This window comes from Sebastes umbrosus, chromosome 23 (assembly GCF_015220745.1).
Source record: "Sebastes umbrosus isolate fSebUmb1 chromosome 23, fSebUmb1.pri, whole genome shotgun sequence".
Classification (NCBI taxonomy): Eukaryota; Metazoa; Chordata; class Actinopteri; order Perciformes; family Sebastidae; genus Sebastes; species Sebastes umbrosus.
In genome coordinates, this window is record NC_051291.1 from 22,051,941 (window position 1) to 22,065,830 (window position 13,890).

At 42.2% G+C, this 13,890-nt stretch overlaps 1 protein-coding gene across 5 annotated transcripts in view; it reads left to right on the top strand.

Moving 5' to 3' along the window:
• Positions 1-13,890, top strand: part of tbc1d22a (TBC1 domain family, member 22a) — a 182,422-nt gene that overhangs the window by 42,678 nt on the left and 125,854 nt on the right. The window lies entirely within an intron of this gene.

Sequence of the window (13,890 nt, forward strand, 5' to 3'; positions counted from 1 at the left end):
TGTGTTTGTGCTACGTTAGCAGCTCTAGCATTGCTGGAGGCTTCGTGCTCGCCGCCGCACACGTAGTCTGAATAACTTTAGTGAGTTTCCAACAGACCGTGTGTGTGTGTGTTGGCGGTGAGTGTGAGGTTGTTGGTGGCGTTCTAGCTGTGAACGTAGGTGTAGCAGTGTGTCTACAGTTTATTTGTCGGTGAATAAATGCTACTAAACTACAACTCCTCCACTCCACTCAAGAGAGACAGAGACCGGAGACGACTTCCTGTATCCTGCAACTTCGGCTCCGCCTCTTAAGGTGGGCTGTTAAGGTGGACCAGCTTTTCTCCTCGAAGAGACGAGCCGCTCCTCTGAGCCGCTCAGCTTTTGAGTTAATTATTAACATTTCTTTTAACCGTTTTAACCGATAGCGTTAATCGGTTAAAATGCTTAATGTCGGTTAACGGTTAAACGGATAAGTATGAACATCCCTAGATTCATTAAATGCACATACACACATGCTGTACATACAGTATATAATGTACATTCAAACACCAGCGTTGAAACAAACACTGATTTGTATAAAACATAAAAAAAAACTTGCATATAAAGACGCTTGAAGTCAAAAACCTATGTAATCTCATTCATAAACCAAGAGATTCAGCAAACGCACACACGGGCACGTACACACAAAGAGATAATATCGCACTAATGAAAAAAACACATTACAGAGGATCTTAGGCGCACACACACACAAACACACAAAAAGTCGCTGTCATGTTCTCTCTCCCAACCCCCTCCCTTTTTTTGATTTATGAAGACTGGTAACAGTCCCGCTTTTCTTTTTTTTCAAACTTCAATAGGGAAAATTAATTGCGAGGCACAAATAATTTATTCATGAGACACGCGGTGTGTTTACTCATTAAAGCCATTGTTGTGGTGTACAGCTCCTAGTCTGCAGAGAGAAGACTGGCTTTTTGAACACCATGACTCTCCCATTAATTACCGCACAATAGCTAATGTGCCGCAGAAAAGATGTCATTATAGGTGTGTGTGTGTGTGCGTGTGCGTGTGCGTGTGCGCGTGTGCGCGTGCATGTTTGTGTTTTTTGGTGGTGGGAGGTTACCAACTGGGTGCTTTAACCGTTAACGACTGCTTTGTTTGGTACTCTACTGAAGTGGAGGCTCATAATGTTGTATGAAGTTGCAAAGCTTTGGCTGCAGTATAGGCAGCCAGGTAGGGAGGAGACAGGAGGGACTGTTTGTGTACGTGTGTGTATGTGTGTGTGTGTGTCTGGGTGATTAACTAATGTACCATAGATAACACCCTATTAATGGTTTGTCCCAGTCTGTGTTCGATTGTGCATGTTTGTCTGTCCGTGTTTGCGATTCTATACGTTATGAGAGCATGCATGTGTGTGGTCGTGTGCATACCTGTGTTTATATGCAGTGTGTGTGTGTGTATATATATAAAGATAACACTGCAGTGAATATTGGGCTTGCAAAGCACAGCTGCCCTGCGGCCTGTATAAATGATGGTTTGACCGCCCGAAGGAGCATGAAGGGAAAAACACAGATTAAAAAACAAAGAAACAAGGGAAACAAATAAATGACATGGTTGTAGGACAACAAGGAACAGTTCCACATTTTTGAAATACAGCTTTTGAGCTTAAGAGGTGCTGGTAGTCCGATTTGGTAACTTTCAAGAGAGCTAGGCTAGCTGTTTCCTCATGTTTACAATCTTTGTGCTAAGATAAGCTAAGCTAATCGCCCCTTGGCTCCAGCTCCACATTTACCCTACAGACATGAGAGTGGTATCGATCCTCTCATCCAACCCTTGGCAAGAAAGCAAATAAGTGCATCAAAGTCAAAGACATACTTCACTTCAAATCTTTAAGTATAAAATATTCACTCTGTTCAGGATTGAACGCTGGCTGTCTCAAGAGTCAAGTCAAGTAGAACTTTATTTGTCCCCAGAGGGGCAATTGGTTTTGCAGCAATGAAAACGGTAATAACACAAGATAAAAAATACACACCAGGCAATTAAATACTAGAGGTGTGAATCTTCACTGGCCTCACTTTTCCATTACGAGTCACCTGTCAACAATTCAAATGCACAATGATTCTCCAATCCTCCATTTTCTATATTAGTGCAGTACCCGTTCAAAACATACCTTCTCAGAACGGGCTGAATGCTTGGCCTGTGGGCTACAGGTGTTTTGAAAACACACCCAATTCGTGGTTACTCGCGGTCGATAATACACTAATGCCCGGTTCAGACTACACGATATCAGCCCGATTATAGCCTGACTCGGCCGTCGTAGGGGATCAGGAAATCGATCCTCTCATCTCGTGTAGTGTGTCATAGTACACGACAACCGACGCCACGTCTGGGACGCCCCACGACACCCCGAAGAAAAATCTAGCCTGTCAGAATTTTTCGTCTTGACACGCCTAGTGTGACATCTCCAACGACGTGTTCCTTTACGTTGACCAATCAGGTGCTCTCTCCAGTGCAAGTCAGGTCACTTGGTAATAAACAAACATGGTGAAAAGGAGGAAGGATGGTGAGCTGCTGTCAGGTGGGACAACGGAACTGACTGAAGTACCGAAAGCCCGTACCGTCCTCTCTTTGCCAACCAGGAGCGCATCCACAACCGTTTTTTCTTTCTTTTCTTTTTCTTTTCGCAACACCAGACCGCCAGCATCACACACAACGCTTCTGTCGCCATGATCGACAGTTGCTTCAACTGCCTCCCCGATGACGTCTGAACTCGCGCGTGATCGTTGAATAGGATGTGCCGTGATTGGTCGTGGTCATATGTGTAGTCTTGCCAGTCACCCGACCAAGACACTGCAAGAGTTTATGATCGTTAGATCTGACATGGTGACCATCGTCAAAGACAAAAATATTGTGTAGTTTGATCCTCCATAAGTGGAGGTAATTTCCAAATAGGTATTAGTCACTTGCTAGGACAAAACTACTGCAGTTGTAAAGTAGAGCATGGATTTCATTAGCAGAGGTATTTTGCTGGCAGTAACATAATGAGTGTTAGCAAGTCATACACCGGGGAAACACAGTCTGGTTCGGCTCTGTTCGAATCTACTCGTGTTGACTTCAGGGAAGTGAATTAGAGTCCGGTTGTAACGTTAAAATATCCAACATCAAGCAACAAAAGTGCATGCTTGACTCAAACACTAATTATTAGGGCTGTCAAAGTTAACCCGATAATAACGCGTGAACTCAGATTTGTTTTAACGCCACTAATTTCTGTAACACATTAACGCAACCTGCGATATCCATATTTCAGAGGTTGTAGCGGGCTCAGTTTTAAAGCTAGAGTGAAGATACTGGCATCATATGAAACTACCAACCATGTCATACTAGCTTGTCGCGAAGGAGATTAAATAACACTCCAAATTTACGATAAACTTTGGTGAGGAAAAACTGTCATGGCCATTTTCAAAGGGGTCCCTTGACCTCTGACCTCCAGATGTGTGAATGTAAATGGGTTCTATGGGTACCCACGAGTCTCCCCTTTACAGACATGCCCACTTTATGATAATCACATGCAGTTTGGAGCAAGTCATAGTCAAGTCAGCACACTGACACACTGACAGCTGTTGTTGCCTGTTGGGCTGCAGTTTGCCATGTTATGATTGGAGCATATTGTTTTATGCTAAATGCAGTACCTGTGAGGGTTTCTGGATCAATATCTGTCATTGTTTTGTGTTGTTAACTGATTTCCAATAATAAATATTTACATACATTTGCGTAAAGCAAGCGTATTTGTCCACTCCCATGTTGTTAAGAGTGTTAAATACTTGACAAATCTCCCTTTAAGGTTCATTTTGAACAGATAAGAAATGTGCGATTAATCACGATTAACTATAGACAATCATGCGATTAATCACGATTAAATATTCTAAGCGATTGACAGCCCTACTAATTATACTTTTGCGTCCGCACATACGTGAGGGTCTGCTAGGGTCAGTGTAAATTTCGTCATGTGTGGACAGACCGCACGGCGATCTCCCGTGTATGTGTGGAACGCGTCCCTCCAAGTGGACAGTATAAATAGAACTACTACGCATCCGTGCTGTCCGCAGCTGTCCGTGTATGCCTCCGTTTGGGAGTATAACCGAGGCCCCCCCGCTGCTGCACAAAGCTCCGTACGCTTGTTTATTCAAAGTTTATTAATATTGAAATTCAACACAACACTCCCTTGGGTCGCCAGCAATACACCCACCAAGTGTGAAGTAGATTAGCTGAACGGTTCTTGAGATATGTGAAGGACACACTCACAGACAGACAGACAGACAGACAGACAGACAGACAGACAGACAGACAGACAGAGATTCTTTGCTTTGTAGTTAGATTACTGCACATGGCTACTTTTACAGTCAGTCTCAATATTTGATTTACTTTCTGTCTGTATTGTTAAAAAACAATCAGGTGCTTTGCTATCCAACATGGCCACCACAAGCTGAGATATTTTATCTTTTGTTTCTGTCTTTCATGGACGGATTGGACTCAGCTTTAACAAGTTTAAACGCAGTATAACGGAATACAACTCCTATCTTTATTGAGGGTGTGTATGTCCAGATGACTTTGATAGATATATAGGGGGCGTTTTGACTATAAGATCCACATCTGGAGTTATCTCAGCCCCACCTTGCAAGCTTTTTCAATACATTCCCAGAGCCTCGTGCAGCGTGAATTATCCCAGGGTTAAATCCAAGGTTTGGATTAAAGCGAAAAGTGGGCACAGTGTCAGAAGCAATCATATCTCCTGAAGTGTCATAACACTTGACTGCCTACTCCGTCCTGTCTGTAGTATGATCCAGTGGAGAAATAGATAGGAGGGATCAGGCTCGAAAAATCTATTCGCCGTCTGGCACGCACGCACACACACACATTCAGACTCCCAGCCCACGCCTTGTATTCCATAAACTTGGCAGAAGCACCTAATAAAACTTCACTCCAGTGGTGTCCCTTGTGCCCTTCTCCTGCTCACCAGCGTGCACCAACTTATTTGATTTTTCTCTCCCCTCCAGCAGGCAAGCTTGAGCCGCCGCTCTTCTTTACCTGACAAAGACGAGAAACAAGTTAGAGCTCGGTAATGCTCCCCCAACGGCCCGCATTTACCACCACATCCCAGAAACCGTATATGACTGTCTCAGACTGTTATTAGCCTGTGTGGAAATTAAAAAGCAGTCAAAAAAAGAGAGGGAGAGAGCAATTTTTAGCCTCAGTGGATAGCTCCATCTACCTTTCACTGTTTGAGCAAGAGGCTCCACAGGTTGCCCCCGGCCTCAGGAACACATCCGGTTGAACTTCCTATTATTTCAGAAATAATATCGTCTTATTTCATTTTTTTTTTTTTTAAAAGCACTTGGTGTCCGAGCCCGAAGGAGAACGGAGAAATTAAATGGCTTTTTCTACTTTGTGAAAGAATGTCAGCCTGTGGCAATATGTACATTTGCTAATGGAGTGTGGCTGTTAAATGTGAAGTGGTGAGAGGGAGAGAGAGGAGAAAACTAACTGGCTGTGGAATTATTGACAAAACTAAAGGCTTGTATGAGATGTAGCAGGGACAGATTTAGATATTATGTTTAAATGTTACCTGACCTTTTTTTTTTTATATATGAGGCAGATTTGTGATCAACCTCCCTCGGTATGCACAATCTAAAGAGGCATCTCACACCTCGGCAGGAACATGTTGTCCCTTTTCAGTTTGTACACTTCCACTGAGGCTCCTGAGTGCAGATCCACTGTCACCTCTCAGTATTAACTACTAAGACCTGTGCAAAATGCTTTGTGTAAACTGATCCAGGACCAAGAATTTCAAAGAATATGTTGCCTTTGTGTTTGTATATCTTAAGTTTGTGTGAGGAAATACACTTTAACATACTCTCTGTTAAGGATGGATCCGCATGAGTGACAAGCAGCACTGCTTACTGTGTAGTATCTGTTCCTCTTCTGGATTATAAACTTACTTATTGACCAAGTAAGAGGAGGAAGTCAGTTTAATGAAAATGACATAAAAAAATACAAGAGATTCAAATCGGATCAATTAAACAGTGAAGCCCTGGTGATGCAAGGTGGAACAATCTGCATCGCATTAGATATCAGAGAACGCATTTGAAATAATTTAGTTTTTAAATAGATATACATACAAACATACAAAGTTCTGCTTCATGTAGGGGTGTCATGATTCTCCAACTTCACGATTTGATTTGACTTTCCATTTTAAGATCATGCTTAGATTCGTTTTAAAGGTCCCATATTGTACAAAGTGAGATTTTCATGTCTTATAAAGCAGGTTTAAGTGCTATAGAAATACTGTTAAACTATCAAAACGCTCAATATACGGAGAAATACACACAGCCCGTATTCAGAAATTGTGCGTTTGAAACAAGCTGTTAGGATTTCTGTCCATTTGTGATGTCACAAATATACAATATTTAGACCATTACACAGTTTTAAACATAAACGTTCTAAATGTGTCCCAGTTATTTCCTGTTGCAGTGTATGCAAATAACATCAGCTGATAGGAAGTGAACATAGACCCAAACTGTTGCCTAGCAATGCAATTCCATCGCAATTCCATTGAAATGCATTAAAACAGAGCGTTTCAGACAGAGGGTAAATACAGGTATATGCAGGCAGACAGTATGAGGAAAATAATGTTTTTTTTTAACATTATAGCATGTAAACATGTTCTAGTAGAAACACAAAATACAAGTATGAACCCGAAAATGAGCACAATATGGGACCTTTAAACATTTGTATGCCTCCGTGCTGGCGACTGTCGTAGCCAGAGGCCTCCTTCGGTCCATCCATCCCATTCTTGTGAACGCTCTATCTATTTACCCATCTATCCATCTATCCATCTATCCATCTATCCATCTATCCATCTATCCATCCATATTTGTCGTGTTGCCTGGGCTGGTCTATGGTACCCGCATGTAGCATAGCCTACAAACTGTACTGTAGTTTTTTTGTCAACGGCATGTTCATTGTTTTCATAACTCTCATGGAAGGCAAAATGTTTCTCCATCATCTCAGACAGAAAAGTGTAAGGTAAGCTACGCTGTGTCACTTTGAAGTGTGTTGGGGCGTGCACAAGTAGGCCGGGTTGGAGAGGAAAAAAGGACCGGGAGAATTGCCGATCCTGCTTTTGATTTTGAAGGTCAAAATTTGAAAAATTTTCGATTTAGAATCTCAATCGTGACACCACTATAGTTTCATGCAAGATAAAGTAAAAAATGTCAATTTAGGGTGCAAAATACAAAATGGCATCCATGGCACAAGCTTTGCCAGACCACAATTTTCAGCTCATTCAATATCGTCTCACAAAGCATGAGACTGCCCAGACATTAACACGAACCCTTCTACACCTGATTGGATGAACGCACCTCTTACTTGGTTGTTATTGGTCATTTAGGTTGGAAAGCCACAGATGCAGTCCAGGAAACATTGTCAAACCGAAACTATCCACCAAAATAAGTTTCTGAATAAATCTGCGGTAAGAATGAGTCATGCAGTGGCACAATCATGCTTCATTTAATCTCGACAAGTCGAGTGGCGGTGAGTCACGGTATGAAATTGATTCTCATGTGGATGTTTCCAAACTCAAATCATGTCGTGAAACTCCAGATGCAAGTGTTAAAGATGGCCACGTACTGTAGAGACACAGCGACAAGAGCATTTTAGAAAGACGTTTTATGTGTTCAACTTTTGCCGTGCCCGTAGTGGGACAGTTTATTTCCAGTCTGCTTCCAGAATAATGTGCGTCTGCTAAGTAGAAATCAATTTAGATTGCGAGAAGACAAAAAAAAAAAGAAGTTTCATTTAAATTCCCCAAATGGATTCCCCAAGCATATTTCCCCAGTTTCTTTTTACAGAGAGCTCACTGAAGTGGAGGCTCCATCAGAGAGATGGAAGGATCCAGGAGTAGATTGATGCAAGGAAGAATGAAGACTTGAGGTTTATGTAGACTGATTAGCGGAGGCAGGAGGAAGCACTGTGCCGCCGCATTTTGTACCACCGGCAGGTCATGCGGAGCCGTCATGCATTTATGCTTCACTTTCTGTCTTCCATCTTTCTGTTTTTAACAAATCTCCAGTCACCCTTTTTAACCAGCAGACCACAAATGAAATGGAAATTAGTCACTCAGGTTCAAGCATAAGTACACTTCAGATCTTAGGCACTTAATGCACTTTACTGTGAGATACGCTCCGTTATTTGAATTCTCTATTTTCTAAAAGAAACGCATGGTGCTTATGCTGACTGCATCCTTTTCCTTCTAAACAGTTCTTCTTTAACCTTTTCCACGCCTCCCCTCTTTAACACTGACCCATTTTTTTGTCTTTTTTAGGGAGGTACAGGGGGTGTTTAAGGGGAGATAGCAGGTCAACAGTAGATGTCACATAGAAGTGGTGCACATCATCTGAAAGCTGGAACCTGAACAGTAATTTGAGTTGCACATCACAGTGTGTCAAGTTGTTCTAGTGAAAATCAGAGACTTAGAACATTATGATAGAAGTTAGGGGTGGAATGGTTCACAGAATTCACGGTTCAGTTCATATCACGGTTTTGGGGTCACGGTTTTGGGGTCACGGTTTTGGGTTTGGTTTGGTACATTTCTGTTACAGCGAGGAGGTCATGTTCTGATTTCAACATGCTTTTCATTTATTTGGCAAAAATAAGTTAACAAATGTTTGTCTTAACAAAAGTATGACTTACATAAGGAACATAAACACTTCTTCATTGTCAAATATTAATAGAAATATGCACGAGTATGCAGAAATATTCAAATACAGCATTTCTAGAAGAGGCGAAAATAACACATTTATACTGCCCCAAACTGCATGTGATTATCATTATCATGATTTATAAAGAGGAGACTCGTGGGTACCCATAACACCATTCACATATCTTGAGGTCAGAGGTCAAGGGACCCCTTTGAAAATGGCCATGCCAGCTTTTCCTCGCCGTAGTTTAGCCTAACTTTTTGAGCGTTATTTAACCTCCTTCCCGACATGGTTGGTACCAATGCATTCCTCAGGTTTTCTAGTTTCATCTGATCACGTTCACTCCAGGTCTAAAACTGAGCCCAACACAGCCTCTGAAAGACAGTATAGTCGGCCGGGGGGCGCCCTCAAGGAGTGGAAGAGGTTAAACATGCACAATTATGTTAAAAAATATTTCATATTAAAAATGTATAGCCTTGGTAATCTGGGAAACCGCAGACCTATATTAACATGTGGGCACATTGAAATATTCCAATTTTCCGATATCCTATCGTTAGTGATAGAGAGCCGTAATAAAATCAAATCCCAGCATAGTGTATGACACAGCTTGTGTCCTCTTTATAGTCTTCAAATCCCCCGTGTGAATGTGTGTCCCATCGAGTAGTAATGCAGCTGCAGTGTGATTGACCTCCACTAAGCTGTCCATTAACCTTCAACACACACATGCTCTCCTCTCCCTCATTTGGCAGAGTGCACATCACACCGGAGCCCAATGTTTTGTAGCTGGCCTGTTGGTTGTGGTTTGTGTGTGTGTACTCATGTGTATTTGCACATGGAGCAGTTTCAACATGTGACGCATGGACGTTTTTGGCAGAGACCGGGCCGTGAAAAAGTCCCAGTCAGTGCTTAGCCTGATTTCTGCGGGCACGAAATGTAACCGTCTGGCCGACTGGCAGCGGTCGGGGAGAAGGGACATGAGGCGAGGATGAGTAAGGAGTCTGCCTTGTTCGCAGTGTTTTGGTCGTGAAAAGATGCACATTTTAGTTTTTCAGCAGAAAAAAGAGAATGAGAAGTCCTTTGAATGACTAGGTTTTTGAAGGTGGAAAAGATAGATGGGCTGGCAGGAAATGTGAAATGTAGGAATGCACCAATACCACTTTTTTTCAGACCAAGTACAAGTACTTACATGTGGGTACTCTCCGATACCGAGTACCGATACGAGTACTTCTCTGTACCAAAACACCCTCGTTAACAGCCAGCTCGAGGGTGTGAGCGACATACGGCAGGCATGGGAGTCCCGCATTGGGGCGAAGGTGGCTCGCGGCCGCAGCTTTACAGTGCTCCCCGCCCGGACCTCGCCGCACCGTGGACAAAGGGCTTGCTGTGCCCTCTCTCCCCGTCGGGGAGGGCTCCCTGCTCCCGGTGCGACAGTCAACCGCGTCGTGCCGCCAGATCGGAGCTCGGCCCACGTAAAAGGTGCCAGGGGTCTGCAGTGTTGTTGGCAACCCACCCGACCCGTCTTGAAACACGGACCAAGGAGTCTAACGCACGCGAGAGTTAGAGGGTGCAAGCAAATCCCCGTGGCGCAATGAAAGTGAGGGCCGGTGCCCGCCGGCTGAGGTGGGATCCCGGCCCAGCAGGGTCGGGCGCACCACCGTAAAGTGGTATCAGTGCCGTTGTATCGGAGCCGTTTTGCAAGTACGAGTACGAGTACATGAGCACAGTATCGGACCCGATACTGGTATCGGTGCATCCCTAGTGAAATGGGATGTGTGTGTTTTATATGTCATAACAGAGACATATGAGTGTGTGGAACCATGTTGTTTGGAGCATTTTTCACAATTCAAGTGTTTTTTTGTGTTGATGTGTTAGCCAGGTGTATATGTGTGTTTGTGTGTGCAACAAATAAGCCTCTAGACTCTCCAGGCTTTTCTAGGGGGCCTTGTCGAGATAAAATAAAAAAGAGACTAAAAAAACAAAAAAGAGAAACTTTTATTTGTTGCCGCTCTTATTGATTTTCCACAAAACAGTTGCCCTAAATTGATACTTTTTTGTGTGTACATGTGTGTTTTTTTCGATATGCTTCGCTAGGGTGTTACCAAAAAGTGGCAGCCAGCTTCCAAAAACAACAAACGGCAGAGTCACAACAAAGACAAAGATGCACTTAGATAACAAACACACACACACACACATATATAGGACACACACAGTCACTATCAGCCTTTTAAGGCCTTTTGTGTTTTCCCGTCGAGTCTGATGTGCAGACTGTCTTTGTTGGTGCAGTTTGATGGCCATTCCACTAAAGCCAGTCCAAAACACAGTTGCTCTCAGATGTGACTGAACAGCGGCCAAATGCGTTCTCAGAAAAAAAAAATGCTCTGTTTAAATTGAAAGTGATGACAAATAAATGTAAGAGATGGACAGGATGATGAAGAGAGCACTGGTCTACTACAGCATTTGTCTGCTAAAACATTTACAAGGAAGTCTTTGTAAAATATGAGCATGGAGGTTTAGTCTTGACTGGGGCTGTCCGACCAAAGACATTGTTAGTCGACTAACACTCACACGAGTTTCTCCACAAAGAATCACACAAAAGCACCACTTTAATTCTTGTGTTTACTAGAGATGTGCTCACGAGGTTCTTTTTAGACAAAAATACAATTTTACATTAGGCTCTACATTGTTGTTTAGAATAGTGTTTATTTCAGGTGCAGTAGCGCTGAAACTTGCAATTCGATCAATCTACCTATTGTTTTCTTGATTAATCGTTTGGTTTATAAAATATCAGAAAATAGTGAATGAATAGTGAAAAATGCACATCACAATTTCCCAGAGCCCAAAGTGACATCTTCAAAATGTCTTGTTTTGTTCAACCAACTGTCTGAAGCCCTAATATGTTTCATTTATTATCATAAAAGTCTAAGAAAACCAGAAATGTTTCTTATTTAGAAGGTAGAACCTTTTAAGGTCATTGTAGGTGAAAAAAAAATGATGGAGCCAGGAAAGGGGGGTAATAATCCAAGAAAAAACTCAGAGAAAAAATTGCCAAATTTACGAGAAAATACACACAAATTTGCGAGATTATAAAGTCACAAATTTACAAGAAAAAAAAAAATCGGAAAAAGAGTGGAGTCTAAAACCGTGGTAATGAAAAATAGCCACACCCTTGCAAGGTTGGATCAACCTCATCACACCACATATTCCACCGTTAAACACTGAGGTAACGTGAGCCCCAAAGTGCAAAATATATTATATTGTAGCGGACAATCCATCCATCCATCCATCCATCCATCCATCCATCCATCCATCCATTCATTCATTCTTATCCGGGGAAGCCCAATTCCGTAATTATTATTACTTTTTTACTTATTATTTTTTTACCTACAAAGGCCCTAAAACGCCGTTTTAGGAACCAGAGAATATTTGCATCTTAAAAAATTACCCAACGCTAGTAATCGATTATCAAAATAGTTGTGATTAATTTTCTGTCAGCTCACTACTTACTGATAAATCGACTAATTGTTGCAGCTCAAATTTCAATAACTCACACTACCATAAACATATACATCGTGGTAAATATAGGTTCAGTATCAGATATCACAAGCCACTAACATTATATACCATTAGTTTATAAGGCTCCTGAACACTGGTCCTGTTGTTAAAATTGATTAAATAACCTCTTTGCCTTCAATAATCATAATGTTATTGTAATTATACAGCAACAAACAAATGCACTTGCACATAAGGCAATATAAAACATGTAAAGGAAAAACACAAAACGGACCCTTTGTAGGTTTAACAGCGACACACTCCAGCTTTTTTTTTATCACAGGGACAAGTTTTTGGAGCCAGCAGTCATGTTTGAGTTGTGTTTTGAAGATGTTAACTGTGTGAATATTTCAGAGCCCCTGGTCCCAGCTCTCGCTTTTAATAGACTTTAGATTTGTTGTTCAGTTTGGAGTTGACTTTCTCCTCATTGCATAAGCCTGACTGCGCAAGGAGGATACACTCTTTTCACAAATGCATGCTCACATACTGTAAACTGTCTGACAAACACATCCCCAGAAGCACACACACAGAGAAAGGTATCTCCCCTAAGAGGCAGAGAGCATTCGGTCAAGCAGCAGAAAGTTTTCTCCGCAAAGTGAAGTGTGTCTTTTACAGACTAGGTATGTAGTCCCAGGTGGTGGAGTTTGGTTTGGGATTGAACTTGGCCGACAGACTCAAAGCAAGTCGAGGCTTTAGAACAAGAGACTCATTAACTAGTATATACTGGCAGACAAATAATTACGAGAGACGCGCAACATGAAATGCCATTCAGTTTGAGACGGTGAGAAGACGGTCTTGCTGAATGTCTACGGAGCTGTATTAATGAGTCCCATGTGGAACCCACAAGCGCTTCTGTGCATGCGTGTCACAAATAGACAGGTTTATTAGTTTTTAGACTATTACCAGTTACTTGTTAAAGTGTTTTTGGGCCTGCACTAGTATCTGTACACTGTTTTAAGGCTTGGTAAATAATGATAGTACATTTCAGACTAGGGATGCACCGATACCGGCTCTAGGCCGGCTTGGAAAGGCTCGGGGTGACGGTGGCTCGCAGCTTTACAGCGCTCACCGCACCGTGGACAAAGGGCTCACTGCGCCCTCTCTCCCCGCTGGGGAGGGAAGGGGGCCCCTGCTCCCGGTGCGACTGTTGACCGGGGCGGACTGTCCTCGGTGCCGTTGTATGGGAGCCGTTTTGCAAGTACAAGTACGAGTACATGAGCACAGTATTGGACCCGATACCCAATACTGATATCGGTATCGGTGCATCCCTATTTCAGACTATGTTACTTTAGAGTAGTTCCAGGCAATTTAAAATTTTCAGACTAATGATAAAGTATATTTTTTATTTTAGTGCATTTTTTTCTTTCTTAATTTGATAGTATGATGATTGAAGTCACTGCAGTTATAATTGAATTAGATTTTAGGACATTTGACATAAGGAATAATTCCACATTTTGGGAAATGCGCTTATTTACATTCTTATTAGGGTATTGTTTAAAAAAATGACGATGCCAGTACCAATACCAGCACACTTAAAATGATACTGATACCAATGGAGTACTTAATTCAGTACACATAATGGGAAGGGAAGCTGTGTGTGTGTGTGTCC